This window comes from Triticum dicoccoides, chromosome 6A, assembly GCF_002162155.2.
Source record: "Triticum dicoccoides isolate Atlit2015 ecotype Zavitan chromosome 6A, WEW_v2.0, whole genome shotgun sequence".
Taxonomy (NCBI): domain Eukaryota; kingdom Viridiplantae; phylum Streptophyta; class Magnoliopsida; order Poales; family Poaceae; genus Triticum; species Triticum dicoccoides.
This window is the reverse complement of record NC_041390.1, coordinates 290,233,406-290,252,116: the sequence shown is the minus strand read 5'-3', so window position 1 is coordinate 290,252,116 and position 18,711 is coordinate 290,233,406.

Sequence of the window (18,711 nt, the reverse complement as noted above, 5' to 3'; positions counted from 1 at the left end):
AATTAAATTGAAAAGTGCATGTTTACTTGCCACCAAATCTGATATTGATGAGCTAGATTTTAGCAAATCTGTTTGCTATGCTTTTGTGTGCAAAGAGGCATTATTTTCATTCGAGGACGTGCCTTCCTCTTTGCCCCTGCTGTCACTAACATTTTGCAGGAGTTCGCTGACGTTTTTCCACAAGACGTGCCACCGGGATTACCACCTATTCGAGGGATTGAGCATCAAATTGACTTAATTCCCGGTGCTTCGCTACCCAACCGTGCACCATACCATACCAATCCACGGGAGACGAAGGAGATTATGCGTCAAGTACAAGAACTGCTCGACAAAGGTTATATACGCGAATCCCTTAGTCCTTGTGCTGTTCCTATCATTTTAGTGCCGATAAAGGATGGTACGTCGCGTATGTGCGTTGATTGTAGAGGCATAAATAATATTACTATTCGTTATCGTCATCCTATTCCTAGGCTAGATGATATGCTTGATGAATTGAGTGGCTCTACAATATTCTCCAAAGTTGATTTGCGTAGTGGATACCATCAAATTCGTATGAAATTGGGAGATGAATGGAAAACAGCATTTAAAACTAAGTTTGGATTATATGAGTGGTTAGTCATGCCTTTTGGGTTAACTAATGCACCTAGTACTTTCATGAGGTTAATGAACGAAGTTTTACGTGCTTTCATTGGACGATTTGTGGTAGTTTACTTTGATGACATATTGATTTATAGCAAATCTTTGGAGGAACATTTGGAACATTTACGTGCTGTTTTTATTGCTCTACGTGATGCACGCTTGTTTGGAAACCTTGGAAAGTGCACCTTTTGCACCGACCGAGTATCTTTTCTTGGCTATGTTGTTACTCCACAGGGAATTGAAGTGGATAAAGCCAAGATTGAAGCTATTGAGAGTTGGCCGCAGCCCAAAACGGTCACACAAGTGAGGAGTTTTCTTGGCCTCGCTGGTTTCTATAGGCGTTTTGTGAGAGATTTCAGCACCATTGCTGCACCTCTCAACGAGCTTACAAAGAAGGATGTGCCTTTTGTTTGGGGTACCGCACAGGAAGAAGCCTTCATGGTATTGAAAGATAAGTTGACACATGCTCCTTTACTCCAACTTCCTAATTTCAATAAGACTTTTGAGCTTGAATGTGATGCTAGTGGAATTGGATTAGGAGGTGTGTTATTGCAAGATGGAAAACCTGTTGCATACTTTTCTGAAAAATTGAGTGGGCCTAGTCTGAACTATTCTACTTATGATAAAGAATTATATGCTCTTGTTCGGACCTTAGAAACATGGCAACATTATTTATGGCCCAAGGAATTTGTTATACATTCTGATCATGAATCTTTGAAACACATTAAAAGTCAAGCAAAACTGAACCGTAGACATGCTAAATGGGTTGAATTCATTGAGACTTTCCCTTATGTCATTAAACACAAGAAGGGTAAAGAAAATGTTATTGGTGATGCCTTGTCTCGTCGTTATACTATGCTTTCACAACTTGACTTTAAAATATTTGGTTTGGAGACCATCAAAGATTAATATGTTCATGATGCTGAATTTAAAGATGTATTGCAGAATTGTAAGGAAGGGAGAACTTGGAACAAGTTCGTTCTTAACGATGGATTTGTGTTTCGTGCTAACAAGCTATGCGTTCCAGCTAGCTCCGTTCGTCTTTTGTTGTTGCAGGAGGCTCATGGAGGAGGATTAATGGGACACTTTGGCGTCAAGAAGACGGAGGATATACTTGCTACACATTTCTTTTGGCCAAAGATGAGACGGGATGTTGAGCGTTTTGTTGCTCGCTGCACTACATGTCAAAGAGCTAAGTCACGACTCAATCCTCATGGTTTATATATGCCTTTGCCTGTACCTAGTGTTCCTTGGGAGGATATATCTATGGACTTTGTTTTAGGTTTACCTCGAACAAAGAAGGGGAGGGACAGCATATTTGTTGTCGTGGATAGGTTCTCGAAAATGGCACACTTTATACCATGTCATAAAAGCGATGGTGCTGTTAATGTTGCTGATTTGTTCTTTCGTGAAATTATTCGCTTACATGGTGTGCCAAATACTATTGTTTCAGATCGTGATACTAAATTTCATAGCCACTTTTGGAGATGTTTATGGGCTAAGTTGGGGACTAAGCTGCTTTTTAGTACTACTTGTCACCCCCAAACTGATGGACAAACTGAAGTAGTCAATAGAACATTGTCTACTATGCTTAGGGCTGTTTTGAAGAATAACAAGAAAATGTGGGAAGAATGCTTGCCTCATATTGAATTTGCTTATAATCGTTCATTGCATTCTACTACTAAGATGTGCCCTTTTGAAATTGTGTATGGTTTCCTACCTCGTGCACCTATTGATTTGTTGCCTCTTCCATCTTCAGAGAAGGTTAATTTTGATGCTAAAGAATGTTCTGAATTGATTTTAAAAATGCATGAGTTAACTAAGGAAAACATTGAGCGTATGAATGCTAAATATAAACTTGCTGGAGATAAGGGTAGAAAACATGTTGTGTTTGCGCCTGGAGATCTTGTTTGGTTACATTTGCGTAAAGATAGATTTCCTAATTTGCACAAATCAAAGCTAATGCCACGTGCTGATGGTCCTTTTAAGGTGTTAGAGAAAATAAATGATAATGCATATAAACTTGAGCTACCAGTAGATTTTGGGGTTAGTCCCACTTTTAACATTGCAGATTTGAAGCCTTATTTGGGTGAGGAAGATGCGCTTCCGTCGAGGACGACTTCATTTCAAGAAGGGGAGGATGATGAGGACATCAATACCATTGTTACACCCACAGCCCCTACTGTTACATATACTGGACCAATTACTAGAGCTCGCGCACGCCAATTAAATTACCAGGTACTTTCGTTTCTTGGTAATGATTCTAATGTTCATGAGATTATGATGCTGCCTAAATTGGATACATTTGTTTTGCTTACAAATGAAGGGCCTAGCTTGGAGAAGGATGAACATTGGAGCAAGAACACGCATGGAGTTGATGGCATGCGCAAGGGGATCAAGAACGGAGTTACAAGTGATGATTTCAGGACTTTGAAGCCGCCATAAGGAGTGCATGAAGCCTTGGACGAAATATACAAGATGCCACTTCATAATATTCGTCCATAGGCTATTCTAGGTGCTGCGTCACCTTATTAATGGGCCATGCCCATGTAATTTCGAAATACTCAAGTATAGGCTATTTTTAGAGTCCGTATGTGTGGGGAAACAAGAGTTAGGGTTGGTTTCGGACCCCACCCTCTAGGGCCACGAAATTCCCCCCTCTTCCTCCATATATACAGCCCTTAGGGCGTCGTTTAGACTTTGGGTTTTGTTTAGATTAAAAGTTCGCCATAGCTGCAACTTCGCGTACTTCGTTTGTGTCCAACGACCAGACCAAGACGTCACAGAACCCCACCTTGATCAATAAAGCTTTCATCTTATATTCGCAATATCCCGATTGCAATCTCAGTTTCTTGCATGTTCTTCGTTTGCTCGCAGGAAACAGACCCTCGTGGTCAGGTTGACCGTGCTCCGGCGTGGTTAATAACCCTCGGAAGTTGGTTTAGCGATTGCTAAGGCGCGACGTCTCGCACGTTCGTAGTCGGATCGTCAAGGTCGACTCCCACAGAAAACGATAGCCACCATCTCATCGAAACATCGGGACACCTTAGCCTCTATCACCCCCCCAGGATTGTTGTTAGTTGGAGGCACCCGTTGTTTCGGACAAGCCATGGATTGATGTTTGTTGGTGGTGGGGGATTATAAACTTTACCATTCTGTTTGGGAACCGCCTATAATGTGTGTAGCATGGAAGATATCGAGATCTCTTGGTTGTTATGTTGACAATGAAAGTATACCACTCAAAATATTATCCATCTTTGTTTCAAAATCGAGCTTTGGCACCTCTACAAATCCCTGCTTCCCTCTGCAAAGGGCCTATCTATTTACTTTTATGTTGAGTCATCATCCTCTTATTAAAAAGCACCAGTTGGAGAGCACTGCTGTCATTTGCATGCATCACTATTAGTTTACATTGAGTATGACTGTAACTGGATCTCTTTTACCATGATTTACAATGTTTAGTCGGTCCTTGAACTTCAGAGGTGCTCTGCATTTATGTTTTGCGGTCTCAGAAAGGGCTGGCGAGATACCATCTTGTTATATCATATTATGATTCTTTTGAGAAAGTGTTGTCATCCGAGATTTACTATTATTGCTTGCTAGTTGATTATGCCATTGATATGTAAACATGAGACCTAGATGTTATTGTGAATATGGTTAGTTCATAATCTTTGCTGAAAACTTGAATGTTGGCTTTACATATTTACAACAACAAGATCAAACAGAGTTCGTAAAAGTTTTTCTTTATCACTTTGAGTTTCTCAATTGAATTGCTTGAGGACAAGCAGAGGTTTAAGCTTGGGGGGTTGATACGTCTCCATCGTATCTACTTTTCCAAATACTTTTGACCTTGTTTTGGACTCTAACTTGCATGATTTGAATGGAACTAACCCGGACTGACGTTGTTTTTAATAGAATTGCCATGGTGTTATTTTTGTGCAGAAATAAAAGTTCTCAGAGTGACCTAAAACTTCACAGAGAATATTTTTGGAATTTATAAAAAATATTGACGAAAGAATCAACACTAGAGGGCCCACACCCTGTCCACCAGGGTGGGGGCGTGCCCCCCCTGTCTCGTGGGCCCCCTGAGGCTCCACCGACCTCAACTCCAACTCTATATATTCACGTTCGGAGAGAAAAAAATCAGAGATAAGGATTCATCACGTTTTACGATATGGAGCCGCCGCCAAGCCCTAATCTCTCTCGGGAGGGCTGATCTGGAGTCCGTTCGGGGCTCCGGAGAGGGGAATCCGTCACCATCGTCATCATCAACCTTCCTCCTTCACCAATTTCATGATGCTCACTGCCGTGCATGAGTAATTCCATCGTAGGCTTGATGGACGGTGATGGGTTGGATGAGATTTATCATGTAATCAAGTTAGTTTTGTTAGGGTTTGATTCCTATTATCCATTATGTTCTGAGATTGATGTTGCTATGACTTTGATATGCTTAATGCTTGTCACTAGGGCCCGAGTGCCATGATTTCAGATCTGAACATATTATGTTTTCATGAATATATGTGAGTTCTTGATCCTATTTTGCAAGTCAATAGTCACCTACTATGTGTTATGATCCAGTAACCCCGAAGTGACAATAATCGGGACCACTCCCGATGATGACCGTAGTTTGAGGAGTTCATGTATTCACTAAGTGTTAATGCTTTTTTTGGTACTCTAATTAAAAAAGGCCTTAATACCCCTTAGTTTCCGATAGGACCCCGCTGCCACGGGAGGGTAGGACAAAAGATGTCATGCAAGTTCTTTTCCATAAGCACGTATGACTATATTCGGAATACATGCCTACATTGCATAGATGAACTGGAGGTAGTTTTGTGTCACCCTATGTTATAAATGTTGCATGAGGAATCGCATCCGACATAATTATCCATCACTGATCCATTGCCTACGAGCTGTTCATATATTTATTTTTGCTTGGTTACTTTTTCGTTGCCACTGTTACAATCACTACAAAACCAATACTGTTACTTTTGCCACCGTTACCGTTACTTCCATATTACTTTGCTACTAAATATTTTGCTGCAGATATTAAGTCTTTCAGGTGCGGTTGAATTGACAACTCAACTTTTAATACTTGAGAATATTCCTTAGCTCCCCTTATGTCAAATCAATAAATTTGGGTTGAATACTCTACCCTCAAAAACTGTTGCGATCCTCTATACTTGTGGGTTATCACCATCCGTGCTGATGCCGACTCAAGAATGCCTCGGATCTACCGCTTTGTCCTCATGTAATGCATCGAAGATCTTCCATGCTTCACCGTCCGATGTGTGCACCATCATCAGCTTCCCATCCGCATCTAGTTGGGTTCTTTTGCCCGTTTTGTGCCATGTCATCTATCTGGCCGTCTCTTCGACCATGAAAAGACGTTGAAGTCTTGGTACGATTGGCATATACCGAAGAGCATTAACGGGGATTTTGGTCCGCATCTTCTCACCAATACCGTTGTCTACCACAACATACCTGGATGAGTTGCAAATGGGACAATAGTTCAAGTCTGCATACTGAAGCCTAAATAAGACACATCCTTTCTCACAGGTGTGTATCTTCTCATAGGGCATCTTAAGAGCACAGAGGATTTTGTCTAACTGGTACAGGTTTGTAGGTAGTACATGGCCTTTGGGTAGAAAACGTCCAAATATTGTCATCATTGTGTCGTAGCATTCTTTGCCCAAGTTGAATTGAGCCTTCAGAGCCATTATTTGTGAGATGGCATCCAGTTGACAAAGCCCAGTGTGCTCATGGAGAGGACGTTTTGAAGACTCCAACATTTCATTGAAGTCCTTTGTAGATTCCTCCATCTCATCGTCCAAGTCCCGAGCATCATCAAAGTCTTGCACCATGTCTTGCATCCCGGTACCATGCTCGTTGGTGCGACGATGAAGCACCTCTGCTCTGGCACGTTGGGTAGACTCACCATGAAATGTCCACACCGTATAATCTGTCATAAAACCACTCTTCTACAAGTGTTTGCCCATTTCATCCTTTGTCCTTTTGTGCCAATTGTTGCACCCGGCACAAGGGCACCATGTTGTCCTCTGGCCATTTGCAAGTGCGGCACTCAGAAACCCCTTGCTTTTTGTGAACCATTCAATGGTCATGTCTTTCTGACTAATGTGACCGGTGTACATCCACCCACGATCACTCGTCTTGCCTAGCTATTGGACACATAAGATATATATATATATATATATATATATATATATATATATATATATATATATATATATATATATCAGCATGTATATATTCATCAGTTAATGGAGTTTGTCACTTTTATTACGTCCATGCAACCTAGATGCTAATAGGTAAAGATAGGTCCTAATGACACCCGAGTATGTGTAGATTGGGTTCGTTTTCCCATGCTCTGCTCCGGATCCGGCGCAAAATTTCGGCAGCACCTCCCCGTTGTTCTCCTGATACACGCCTCGGTAATAAGCACAGAGGATGTGTACCCAGAGAACAACAGGGAGGCACTGACGAAATTCTGCATCGAATCCGAAGCAAAGCATATGGGAAAACAAACCCAATCTACACATACTTGGGATGTCCATGGACAACGTTGGACAATTCTAAAGAATCACGGTTATAAATATGCAAATGCATGCTTATTTATAGATGTAACCCTTTCGAACGGGAGACGCATAGTGGTCACGCATACTGATGATTGAAGACACCTATAGGTAGCAAGTTTCATCGGCACAAAGACCGGAACAAAGCAAATGAAGGGGGAGGAGGAGATGTCATTTGTGCTCACCCACAAACGCAGGATCGGAGCTCGTCGAACACTAGACCCTCGCAGCGACGAAAAAATTGCATATTTAAATCAAAAGATGAGTTACATAGCAATTTTGTTTTTTCTGTTAACCTAACTAAATATTCACAATAGGACGAGCGGGTTCGGGGATTCCTCGGCATCGACGGAACCCTAAATAGCAAGTATCATCGGTGCGAGATACATATGGCGCTCGGCGTTGAACACTAGATTGACATCCCACAAGTCACGCCGGCGCCCGGCGTCGCGCAACAATAGTTCTAGTGGCCGATGATGGTCGAACACCTTGGCGAATTTGTCTGGCAGCCTTTGCAATGAGGATTAAAGCCAAGTTTTGAAAGTTCAAACAACCAAAACAACTTGAGTCAGTTTGGCTGTTTCTAGTTTCAACACTTGGCCTTTAATCATCATCGCAGAGGCTGACAAATTTGCAATGGTGTTCGACCGCCATCGATGCCGAGAACTATTGCTGCGGGACGCCGAACGCCGGCATCACTTGTGGGACATGGATGTAGTGTTCAACATCGACGACCACATGTATCTCGCACCGACGATACATGCTATTTAGGGTTCCATCGACACTGAGGAACTCGCTAACCTGCTCGTCCCCAAGCGCCCTCAGGTATGGCGACGCATGGTCGATGGGTCAGCACTCAGACCGGGGGGGGGATTCTTGGCATGGGTGTCGGGACCGGCGGGACCCACTAGCTCCACCATCTATCCCCTCGGCAACCCTCTTCCTTTTTTCCTTTTTCCACTTCTTCTACTTATTCTTCTTTTTAAAAAAATCTTCTTCTAATTATCTAAACCAAAATCTAGCACTAACCAAATCCTACCATTATAACCTAAACCTAAACACAAATAACAGTAGAAAAAACAAAAAAAAACACCTTGGCTCTTGATAGAGGCTAAGGTGTCCCGTATTTCGATGAGATGGTGGCTATCGTTTTAGAGGAAGTCGACCTTGACGATCCGACTACGAACGTGCGAGACGTCGCGCCTTAGCAATCGCTAAACCAACTTCCGAGGGTTATTGACCACGCCGGAGCACGATCAACCTGACCACGAGGGCATGTTTCCTGCGAGCAAACCAAGAACAAGCAAAAAACTGAGATTGCAATCTGGATATTGCGAATATAAGATGAAAGCTTTATTGATCAAGGTGGGGTTCTGTGACGTCTTGGTCTGGTCGTTGGACACAAACAAAGTACACGAAGTTGCAGCTATGGCGAACTTTTAATCTAAACAAAACCCAAAGTCTAAACGACGCCCTAAGGGCTGTATATATGGAGGAAGAGGGGGGAATTTCGTGGCCCTTGGAGGAGGGGTCCGAAACCAACCCTAACTCTTGTTTCCCCACACATACGGAATCTAAAAACAGCCTATACTAAAGTATTTCGAAAATACAAGGGCCTGGCCCAATAATAAGGTGACGCAGCACCTAAAATAGCCTCTGGACGAAATTTATGAAGTGGCATCTTGTATATTTCACCCAAGGATTCTTGCCCTCCTTATGGTGGCTTCGAAGTCCTGAAATCATCACTTGTAACTCCGTTCTGGATCCCCTTGCGCATGCCATCATCTCCACGCTTGAACTTATTCCAAGGTTCATCTTTCTTGTCCAAGCTAGGCCCTTCATTTGTAAGCAAGACAAATATATCCAATTTAGGCAGCATCATATTCTCATGAACATTAGAATCGTTTCCAAGAAACGAAAGTACCTGATAATTCAATTGGCGTGCGCGAGCTCTAGTAATTCTAGGCCCATCATCTCCCTGCTGCTATACATACTGGACCAAGACGTCACAGAATCCCACCTTGATCAATAAAGCTTTCATCTTATATTCGCAATATCCAGATTACAATATCAGTTTCTTGCTTGTTCTTCATTTGCTCGCAGGAAACAAACCCTCGTGGTCAGGTTGATCGTACTCCTACGTGGTCAATAACCCTCGGAAGTTGGTTTAGCGATTGCTAAGGCGCGACGTCTCGCACGTTCTTAGTCGGATCGTCAAGGCCGACTCCCACAGGAAATGATAGCCACCATCTCATCAAAACATCGTGACACCTTTGCCTCTATCAAGTGGTATCAGATTTTCAGGTTGCTCGGTGAGATTTTACAGTTTTTCGTAGTTTAGATCAAGTCTGTTCTTCATACCTACAGTCCACGAAAAAGCCACAAAAAAATTTAGGGTTAGTTCATCATATCCGAACCAATCTGAGCCATTGCATAATCTTTTTAGGGTTTTGCATTGTTGAGTTTGCGGTTGCATCGTCGTGTCTAGTTGCTGGTCTTAGTGTCTAGTCCTTTAGAGTTTCGAGTTCTGTTCACGAGTAGTCACGCCGCCGCCGCATCATCATCATCACCGCTGCCATATACCACCATCGTCATCACCGCTGCCATATACCACCATCATCATCGCCGCTGCCATGTACCACATATCCACCGCCAGCACGCCAATCCGAGTCCACCTGCAACATATATACGCCACCAGTCCGAGTTCCACCAGATTCATCGCCGCCACTAGTCTGAGTTCCACCAGATTCATCTCCACCACCAGCCCGAGTCTAGTTTTTTGTTACTCTGTTTTGGATTTCCAGATCACGCGATACTCCGAGTCGTGATAGCGTAGGACTCCTGAACTTTCGTGCTACCCGCAGAAGAAAAATAGTTCCAAACTCAAAAAAAACTAAGTCTGGAAAATTCTGGCTAGGCAGTTTATAGACCATTTGTAGACTTTCTCGAAAAAAATTGTTGCGGAGCAAAAAAAAGAGGAAAAAAAGTGCAAAAAAAAGAAAATAAAATTTCAGAGCGTGCTCCTCCCTTGTTTACGTGCAACTTCGTGATTTTGTTAGTGTTATAGGCTCGCGTCTCTAGCACGGTCTAGCCTAGGACAAGCACAGTACCGTCGTTGAGCGTTTATTCAACTTTGCATCTCTGAATTGATTATTGCTGACCCTTTTTGCTACCATATTATAAGGCTTCCCAGCTCCACATACATCTACGTCGTGCGTTTGACTCTCCCTGGTAATCGCTCTATCCAAGCTTTGAGAGTTTTGACTACAACGGTTGCCGATCACCGCCTGTTGCTGGGTAAGAACTGGTAAGAATTTGAGATTTGCTTGACAGTTTTGTGACACCACAACCACCTCTTGTTAGTAGTCTGTAGGATCATATTCTTGTGTGTTTCTATTGTTGCTAACCATGGCAGGATCACAAGCCGACGAGACTGACTGGGAGGACATGACGAATAAGGAGTTGCATGATAAATTTCAGCAAATGATGAGTGGACAGGTGCAAGATGTGCTAAACAGATTTGAAGAGGCCATGGAGAAGATAGATGGCATGGAGAAGACGTTTGAAACAAAACTCGATAACAGGTTTAATGAATTGCTCGCGCGTCTTCCACCACCACCACCGGCTGCACCTAACGCACCTCTACAACAAGAACAACAATGACTACCTCCACATCGTGAAACAGCCCTCCGCCGAGCGACCTGTCTCCCTCTTGCACCTGGCCAAACTGTTGGTGCTGCTGTTGATACTTCTGTGGCTCCTGCTGCTGATGCGGAGGAGGATGATTTTGCGGGAGATTACGAGGGTGGGGTTGATCAAAATCAGAACTACGTGCCACCACCAGCACCGCAACCACCAGGTCGTCCACATGCAAATAATGGAAATGGTAGGGCTCACCCTCAGGTACGAGATCATGACCATCTCCCTAAACTAAAATTGAATATTCCACCATTTGAGGGTAGATATGTTCCTGATATATATCTTACTTGGGAGTTAGAAACTGAACAACGATTTACATGTTTACAATATCCCGAGGAGAGACATGTTCCTGCTGCTGTTTGTGCATTCACTAGTTTTGCATGTGTTTGGTGGTCTGAGCATTGTAGATTATATCCTATTCCAGCTACTTGGGCTGCTTTGAAAACTGCTATGCGTACTCGTTGGGTTGCATCGTATTGTGAATTACTTAAAAATTGCAGTGTTTAAGACAAGGAAAAAATTGTGTAGAAGAATATTATCAGGAACTACAAACTGGCATGATTAGATGTGGTATTGTTGAGGAGAATGAAGCTATGCTTGCACGTTTTATGGGTGGATTAAATAGAGAGATTCACACCATTCTAGAGTATAAGGAGTATACTAATATCACCCGTTTATTCCATCTTTCTTGTAAAGCTGAACGTGAAGTGCAGGATCGATAGGCATTGGCGCGAACTAACTTTTCTGCAGGTCGATCTTCATCATGGATAACACGTGCATCCTCGACTTCCACTACACCAGCACCTCCATCAGGTGCCCCCTCCAACCGTGACACAAGAAAGCAGGCACAACCACCACTATCTGCAAAGAGCACACCTCCCGGGCCTGCACAGAGTTCTTCTTCTTCCATGGCATCAACAGGGCACAAAAGTGATATTATTTGTCGTCGTTGTAATGGAAGAGGACATTTTGCGAGAGAATGCAAATCTCAGCGTGTGATGATTGCTACTGAGGATGGTGGGTATGAGTCCGCTAGTGACTATGATGAGGAGACTTTGGCTCTTATTACACGTGAAGAACACGGTGGAGATGATGCTGATCATGAGACGCAATACATGGCTCCTGAAGATGCTGACAGGTATGAATGTTTAGTTGCTCAACGTGTTTTGAGTGAGCAGGTCACACAAGCTGAGCAAAAATCAGAGGCATAATTTGTTCCATACAAAGGGAGTTGTGAAGGAACGTTCTGTTCGCGTCATCATAGATGGAGGGAGCTGCAACAACTTGGCTAGCATGGAGATGGTGGAGAAGCTATCTCTCACCACAAGACCACATCCACATCCTTACTACATCCAATGGTTCAACAACAGCGGCAAGGTTAAGGTAACATGTACGGTTCGTGTGCATTTTAGTATCTCTACATATGTTGATTATGTTGATTGTGATGTGGTACCTATGCAACCATGTTCCTTATTACTTGGTAGACCATGGCAATTTGATAAAAAATCTGTACACCATGGTAGAAACAATTAGTATACTCTTTTTCATAAGGATAAAAATATTACTTTGCTTCCTATGACTCCTGATTCCATTTTGAAAGATGATATTAATAGAGCTAATAAAGCAAAACAAGAGAAACATAAGAGTGAAAATCAGATTGTGGCAAAAGAATTTGAGCAACAAATGAATCCTAATAATAAACCATCTAGTGTTGCTTCTGAAATTAAATTGAAAAGTGCATGTTTACTTGCCACCAAATCTGATATTGATGAGCTAGATTTCAGCAAATCTGTTTGCTATGCTTTTCTGTGCAAAGAGGCATTATTTTCATTCGAGGATGTGCCTTACTCTTTGCCTCCTGCTGTCACTAACATTTTGCAGGAGTTCGCTGATGTCTTTCCACAAGACGTGCCACCAGGATTACCACCTATTCGAGGGATTGAGCATCAAATTGACTTAATTCCCGGTGCATCATTACCCAACCATGCGCCATACCATACCAATCCAGAGGAGACGAAGGAGATTATGCGTCAAGTACAGGAATTGCTCGACAAAGGTTATATACGTGAATCCCTTAGTACTTGTGCTGTTCCCATCATTTTAGTGCCGAAAAAGGATGGTACATCGCGTATGTGTGTTGATTGTTGAGGCATTAATAATATTACTATTCGTTATCGTCATCCTATTCCTAGGATAGACGACATGCTTGATGAATTGAGTGGCTCTACAATATTCTCCAAAGTTGATTTGCGTAGTGGATACCATCAAATTCGTATGAAATTGGGAGATGGATGGAAAACAACATTTAAAACTAAGTTTGGATTATATGAGTGGTTAGTCAAGCCTTTTGGGTTAACTAATGCACCTAGTACTTTCACGAGGTTAATGAACGAAGTTTTACGTGCTTTCGTTGGACGATTTGTGGTAGTCTGTTTTGATGATATACTAATTTATAGTAAATCTTTGGAGGAACATTTGGAACATTTACGTGTTGTTTTTATTGCTCTACGTGATGCACGTTTGTTCGGTAACCTTGGAAAGTGCACCTTTTGCACCGATCGAGTATCTTTTCTTGGCTATGTTGTTAGTCCACAGGGAATTGAAGTTGATAAAGCCAAGATTGAAGCTATTAAGAGTCGGCCGCAGCCCAAAACGATCACACAAGTGAGGAGTTTCCTTGGCCTCTCTGGTTTCTATAGGCGTTTTGTGAGAGATTTCAGCACCATTGCTGCACCTCTCAACGAGCTTACAAAGAAGGATGTGCCTTTTGTTTGGGGTACCGCACAGGAAGAAGCCTTCACGGTATTGAAAGATAAGTTGACCCATGCTCCTTTACTCCAACTTCCTGATTTTAGTAAGACTTTTGAGCTTGAATGTGATGCTAGTGGAATTGGATTAGGAGGTGTGTTATTACAAGATGGCAAACCTGTTGCATACTTTTCTAAAAAATTGAGTGGGCCTATTCTGAACTATTCTACTTATGATAAAGAATTATATGCTCTTGTTCGGACCTTAGAAACATGGCAACATTATTTATGGTCCAAGGAATTTTGATGAGGACATGACTACCTTGGATATGACCAAAAATATTGCATATATGCATATTTGTCAGGTGATTTCTAGTGCAAACTATTCAATAATCTATTTATGTTATCCAGAACAAAAATACTTCACACACTTTTGTGTTTTGTCTAATTGCAGGTGTATGGGACATTTGTACAATCCACATATGAAGATAAGGAAGAAAGAAATGTTTATTTGCTGTCCAAAAAGTTCTCTCACGTCACTTTTGGCCCAAGAGAAGATAGAGTCCAAGTCTCTCACGTTCTGGATTCAGATTCGGACTGCACAGACACACCTGACTCAAAACGGACACAAGTTTTTCATACGGACTCCGAATTGGGTGACTCTTTTTTTGTTGGAAACTAGATTTCGTGCACTTTCCAACCCAGTTGGAATCACCTTCAAATTCGTCCGGAGCGTTGAGTTGTGGACGAAACAATCTGATGCTGCAGCAGAATCCGAGTCAAACTACAAGTCCAAAGGTGTTACATCACCTCCACTTGGGCCCATTGGCCTTGTACGACCTAGATTTAGTTTTAGGCTGCCTTGGGACGTCCTCCCACCTCCTTGGCCGCCACCCCTTGCTCCTATATAAGTAGATCCATCTAGTAGCTTTTCCTTGGGATTTGTTTAGTTAAAAGTTAGCCATTGCAACTTCGTGTACTTCGTTTGTGTCCAACGACCAGACCAAGACCGCTTACGGATCCCCACCATTATCAATACCTCATATATATTTGCAATATTCAGATTGCTTTATCATATTCTTGCTCGTTCTTCGATTGCTTGCAGGAATAGACCTTCGTGGTCAGGTTGATCGTGCTCCAGCGTGGTCAATAACCTCTCGGAGTTGGTTTAGCGATTGCTAAGGCGCAACGTCGTGCACGTTTGTAGTCGGATCGTCAAAGTCGTCTCCACCAAATCGATAGTTATCATCTCATCGAAAGATCGGGACACCTCCGCCTCTATCAAGTGGTATCAGTTTTCAGGTTGCTCGGTGAGAATTTCCAGTTTTCCTAGATTAGATTTATTTTCTTACCTATTGTCCAAGAAAAAGCCACAAAAAAGAGTTAGATCTATTCATCCTTGGTCCAAGCCAGTCTGAGCCTTTGCAATTTTCTTTTCATTGCTTGCATAGTTGAATTATCGGTTGCATCGTCGTGTCGAGTTGCTGGTCTTAGTGTCTAGTTCGTTTAGAGTTTCGAGTTCTGTTCACATTAGTGACGCCACCGCTGCATCATTATCTCTTCCGCTGTCCACCACCCATCCATCAATTTCCACCACGTGCTACCCATCATTCATTGTCATAATAATAGTTGAGATCGTTCACATCTTCACTTGATCCAATCTGCATCTTATCTAGTTTGTTTTGGAAAGAGGGAGAAAAAAAGAGAGAGAAAAAAAGGAGAAAAAAAAAGTCAGAGAAAAAAAAAGGAGAGAAAGAAAAAAAAGTGTGAGGAAAAAAAGAGAGAAGAAAAAAAAAATCGGCACAAACTTTTTCAGAGGAAAGTTGAAGACAAAGTTGTTGATATATCCTGCTTGGCTGTTGTTTCACCTCATTATCTTTACTGCCGTTGTGATCTTCACTTATATCTTGCTGTCCAGAGCTACTTAGTGTCCTTCATTGATGCTAGTTGTGCTACGACGTGACCTCATTAGTGTTCTAGGCTCGCGTCTCTAGTTCGGTCTAGCCTAGGACCAGCACAGTACCGTCGTTGAGCGTTTATTCAACATTGCATCTTTGAATTGATTATTGCTAATATTTTGCTACCATATATAGCCAACCCAGCTTCACATATTTCTACACCGTGTATACGTACGCTCCCCTGGCAATCGCTTTACTCAATATTCGGAGTTACTTGACACCGCTGGTTGCCGATCACCGCCTGCTGCATGGTAAGAACTTGTAAGACATTGATATTTGCTTTACTGTGAGTGTTTTACCACCACATCCTAGTAGTTATAGGAACATTATTTTTGGGTTTTGTTTCTTGTTCTACTAATCATGACAGGATCCAGAGTCAATTCATGGGCTTTGTCGATCGCGGGAGACGTGCCACCACCTTTGCAAATACCACAACCGTCACGAGAGGTGCACAAACATCCAAATGCACATGATCAGGTTAATGTATCTATACCACCATTTAATGGCCGTTTTAAACCTGCTTTATATATTGAATGGGAGTTCGACATAAAAAATATATTTGCTTCCCATAATTTCGATGAACATAAAAAGGTTAAGGTTGAGGTTGGTTCTTTCACTGGTTATGCTTTGGTTTGGTGGAGTGAATATTGTCGGTTACACCCTGATTATATACCTACTACTTGGGATGATTTGAAACTTGCCATGCGACATACTTTCGTCCCTGCTTATTATACTCGTGACATGATTAAGAAGTTGCAACACTTAAAACAAGGTAGTGATACTGTAACAAAATATTATGATGATTTACAAACTACCTTGTTGCATTCCTCTTTAGAAGAAAGTGAAGATGATTTTATGGATAGATTTTGGGGAGGATTAAACCGTGATATTCAAGAGATACTAATTCATGAAGAGTGTTATCCTATGGACCATTTGTTTCATCTTGCTTGCAAAGCTGAACAGGAAATAAAACGACGTGTTGGCCACGAGGAGAACAAGCGCATGGTGCACATTCCAAGAGTTGATATGATTGTTCCTTCAACTACTAGGCATACTATGACAACCACATCCGTTGTTGTCAGGACTACATCACCTCCACCATGTGACACATCGCCCCCGAGAGTGGCTTCATCATCTGAGTTGATCATAAGAGGTAATGACAAAGGTACTGATCTTCCATCTCAACATGAGAATGATGAATGCCTTGTCAATTTGAATGCACCATCTGATGAGCTACCCACTACTTTGATCACACCACCTATTTTAGAGGACTACGTTGATAATTTGACTTTGCCATGTGATCAAACAACTGAAATACCAACAATTTTGAGTGCACCCATTGAATTAACTATTGATGCAAAAGAACCAATGTTTAATCATTTTGATATGACCTCTAATCTTGGTGATGATTCTGTGTTGAATGACTTATTGCATGTTTGCTTATTTAAGCATGTTGTAGCATGTAAATTTGATGCAAGTAAGGTTTATTCACCAATGTTGGGATGGTTTAATGATGAACATTGTCAATCTTTTGAAATGAATAAGAGCTTCACTTATATGTGCAAACTGAGTTGCAATATTTTCATGCCTTCTACTTCTTGTGCTAATTTTTTGGCTTTGGATTTTCTGAACTATGCAAGTTACTCATCTATTCATGTGTCATATATGCAAAAATCAAGGGAAGTAAAAATGGATGACATATACATATACAACATGTACACCTTGTCTCTTTTGTTAGCCACATTTCAGATTAACCAACGCCGAGGACGGCTTTATTTTCAAGAAGGGGAGGATGATGAGGACATGACTACCTTGGATATGACCAAAAATATTGCATATATGCATATTTGTCAGGTGATTTCTAGTGCAAACTATTCAATAATCTATTTATGTTATCCAGAACAAAAATACTTCACACACTTTTGTGTTTTGTCTAATTGCAGGTGTATGGGACATTTGTACAATCCACATATGAAGATAAGGAAGAAAGAAATGTTTATTTGCTGTCCAAAAAGTTCTCTCACGTCACTTTTGGCCCAAGAGAAGATAGAGTCCAAGTCTCTCACGTTCTGGATTCAGATTCGGACTGCACAGACACACCTGACTCAAAACGGACACAAGTTTTTCATACGGACTCCGAATTGGGTGATTCTTTTTTTTTTGGAAACTAGATTTCGTGCACTTTCCAACCCAGTTGGAATCACCTTCAAATTCGTCCGGAGCGTTGAGTTGTGGACGAAACAATCTGATGCTGCAGCAGAATCCGAGTCAAACTACAAGTCCAAAGGTGTTACATCACCTCCACTTGGGCCCATTGGCCTTGTACGACCTAGATTTAGTTTTAGGCTGCCTTGGGACGTCCTCCCACCTCCTTGGCCGCCACCCCTTGCTCCTATATAAGTAGATCCATCTAGTAGCTTTTCCTTGGGATTTGTTTAGTTAAAAGTTAGCCATTGCAACTTCGTGTACTTCGTTTGTGTCCAACGACCAGACCAAGACCGCTTACGGATCCCCACCATTATCAATACCTCATATATATTTGCAATATTCAGATTGCTTTATCATATTCTTGCTCGTTCTTCGATTGCTTGCAGGAATAGACCTTCGTGGTCAGGCTGACCGTGCTTCCGGCATCGTCAGTAACCTCAGGAGATTGGTTTAGCGATTGCTAAGGCGCAACGTCGTGCACATTAGTAGTCAGATCGTCAAAGTCGTCTCCACCCAAATCGATAGTTATCATCTCATCGAAAGATCGGGACACCCTCGCCTCTATCAAATTTGTTATACATTCTGATCATGAATCTTTGAAACACATTAAAAGTCAAGCAAAACTGACCGTAGACATGCTAAATGGGTTGAATTCATTGAGACTTTCCCTTATGTCATTAAACACAAGAAGGGTAAAGAAAATGTTATTGTTGATGCTTTGTCTCATCGTTATACTATGCTTTCACACCTTGACTTTAAAATATTTGGTTTGGAGACCATCAAAGATCAATATATGCATGATGCTGAATTTAAAGATGTATTGCAGAATTGTAAGGAAGGGAGAACTTGGAACAAGTTCGTTCTTAATGA